We start from the raw sequence: 2841 nt of genomic DNA, 5'->3' as shown, positions 1-2841 counted from the left end.
AGGACTATTTCTTGAACAGCTACTTTCTTTATATTAGTTCACTTGGTCATGCTGACAATACCCTTAAGTAGGTAGGTATTATAATTTTTCATGCACACCCATTCTTATTTTAAATAATGAATGAAGAAAGAACCCAACTCAGCATGTTCATACCTGTTACATGTTAGCGTAGAGCTAGGCACTTTTTCATAGAGCTTTCTTCTTTTATAGGGAATGAATTAATTCATGTTCTCTGTTTTGTTTCTTATAATGAAATTATTGGGGTGACAATGATTAATACAATAATATAGACATCAAGTGTATAATTCTATAGTACATCACCTGTATATTGTATTGTGTTCACCATCCGAAGTCAAGCCTCCTCCTATCACCATTTCTTCTCCCTTTAACCTCTTGTACATACCCCTGTGCCCACCTTTCCTTCCCTCTGGTAATCACCACACTATTGTCTGTGTCCATGAGTGGTTTCTCTTAATTTTTTCACCTTTTCACCCATCCCCTAACCACCTTCCCTCTGATAGCTGTCAGTGTGCTTTCTGTATTCATCTTGAAGTCTCAATTGAGTTCAGAGGTAACAAATTTGGATGAATAGCGATGAATTTTAAAGGACTCTAAACTAGGGGTTATTTCTTCTTCTCTTTGTAGATGAGGTTATCTCATGATCAGTGATGGCAAGTGAGTCACTACATTCTCATTCCATACTGATGGCAGCAGTGACCAATGAAATATAAGTTCTCTGTCCTCAATGTGGATTTTACTTCAGAATCCTCCCCAATAATCCATTCCTGGAAAAGTGATCTGCTTTTGCAGTGGAGATGAAAACTATGTCTCTTTCCTACTGTATATGAATACTTTTCCTACATATAAGCTCTGGTCACTTTAAAGTATTGAATAATTTATGTCCTCCACACTTCTGCCTGACTTTCCACTACAGCCTTCAACAAATTTCTAATTTTCTATTCTCCTTTACAACAGAAGCCTGTAACCATCTTTTCACGTGGATGCACCAACTGGTCAATGACTGTGTTCCAATGGTATCATAAACTAGATTCAGTTGATTTTTTTCTCAAAATTGTGGATTTTATATTCTTACTATGGTGGCAATTATCTTTTCCTTGGAAATCATGCAAAACCACAGCTTTGTAACAGAGTTCATCCTCTTGGGGCTTTCAGAGAATCCCAAAGTTCATAAAATAGTATTTGTTATACTTTTGTTGAGCTACATGGCAACTCTGGGGGGCAACTTGCTAATTGTGGTGACCATCAGCAGCAGCCCAGTACTCCTGGGCTCCCCCATGTAGTTCTTCTTGGCTTTCTTGTCCCTCCTGGATGCCTGCTTCTCCACAGCCATCACCCCAAAGATGATTGTGGACTCTCTGTCTCAGAGGAAGACCATCTCCTTTGAGGGCTGCATGACCCAGATCTTTGCTGAACACTTCTTTGCTGGAGCAGAGATGATTGTCCTCACAGTCATGGCCTATGACCGCTATGTGGCCATCTGCAAGCCCTTGCATTACTCTTCTATCATGAACTGGAGGCTCTGTGGCATTCTGATGGGAGTGGCCTGGACAGGGGGATTCCTCCACTCCATAATACAAATTTTGTTTGTTTTACAGCTGTCCTCCTGTGGCCCCAATGTCATCGATCATTTCATATGTGACTTGTACCCATTACTAGAGCTGGCCTGCACTAACACTCATGTCTTCGGCTTTTTTGTGCTGGCCAATAGTGGGTTAATGTGCATCATAATCTTCTCTTTGTTGCTTGCCTCCTATGGTACCATCTTGTTCTCCCTGAGAGTTCACAGTGCTGAAGGGCAGTGGAAAGCTCTCTCCACTTGTGGATCTCACATTGCTGTTGTGGTTTTGTTCTTTGTTCCCTGCATAGTCACTTATGTCCGACCTCCATCCACTTTCTCCTTTGACAAAATGGTGACAATACTTTTCACCATCCTAGCACCCTTGCACAATCCTTTGATTTACACCTTTAGGAATAAGGAAGTGAAAAATGCCATGAGGAATGTGTGGAGCACAATAATGTTACTTTGCAATGAAAGATGAGACTGATTTGATGGACTCTATACTCAGTGTGTGTTCTAAGACACAATGCAACTGCCGAACATAGTTCTTGAAATGAAGAGTTAGAGTGGTCCAGGTTCCCTAAGTCTTCCTTGGCTTCTGCCATCTCAAAGCATCTCTACTGCCTGAGGGGCCAACACACCATTGATTGCATTGAGGGCAGGTTGTCAGAAGTTTCTTTTTTTCAGGCCCCCTCACTGGATGAGATTTAGGTGGAGAATAGGATAGGGCAGTTCTTTTTTTACACCTGTTTTTTTTTTTCATGCAAATAAGTTTTATTGGTGATACGGTCTCAAGGGAGAGAGCAGGCAAGGGCCTTGGTGAGGTGGGGGAGAAAGGCAAGGGCAGGGGTGGCAAGAGCAAGAGCCTTTGTTCTGAGGATTTACATAGTTGGTGGGATGGGGGAGGGTCAAGAAGTTACACATTGTTGGACTGGTAAGGGTAGTGCTAGCTTTCCAGAATGGGGGTGTGTTTACCCAAAGGTATTCCAGCCTTTCTGATCCTGGAATGAAAGCACAGTTTCCAAGGCTTTCTTTCCCAGATCCAAGGGAAAAAAGCATGGAATTCCAAGGATTACTGAGTCAGTGTGTGAATCATGTACCCCTCCTTCCCTCCTCCTCCTCGCCAGCTTTTTTTGCTGTCTATTCTAACTATTATTCCCCTCTCAAGCATTTGGAAATATTTGGGGATCTGGGGTGCGGACTGCCCTGGCTGCTTCCTGCTGTAAATGGGATATTGATAGTTCTTTGGGTTCTGTCCACTC

The 2841-nt window shown here is 42.3% G+C and overlaps 1 pseudogene; it reads left to right on the top strand.

The window, feature by feature from the left end:
• Positions 1-1091: 1091 nt before the first annotated feature.
• Positions 1092-2060, top strand: LOC118974819 (olfactory receptor 4C15-like; annotated as a pseudogene).
• The last annotated feature ends 781 nt before the right edge of the window (positions 2061-2841 follow it).

The sequence above is a fragment of the Sturnira hondurensis genome, unplaced genomic scaffold (assembly GCF_014824575.4).
Source record: "Sturnira hondurensis isolate 20B ecotype Veracruz unplaced genomic scaffold, ASM1482457v3 Scaffold0019860, whole genome shotgun sequence".
NCBI lineage: Eukaryota > Metazoa > Chordata > Mammalia > Chiroptera > Phyllostomidae > Sturnira > Sturnira hondurensis.
This window is presented reverse-complemented; position numbering and strand designations above follow the sequence as displayed.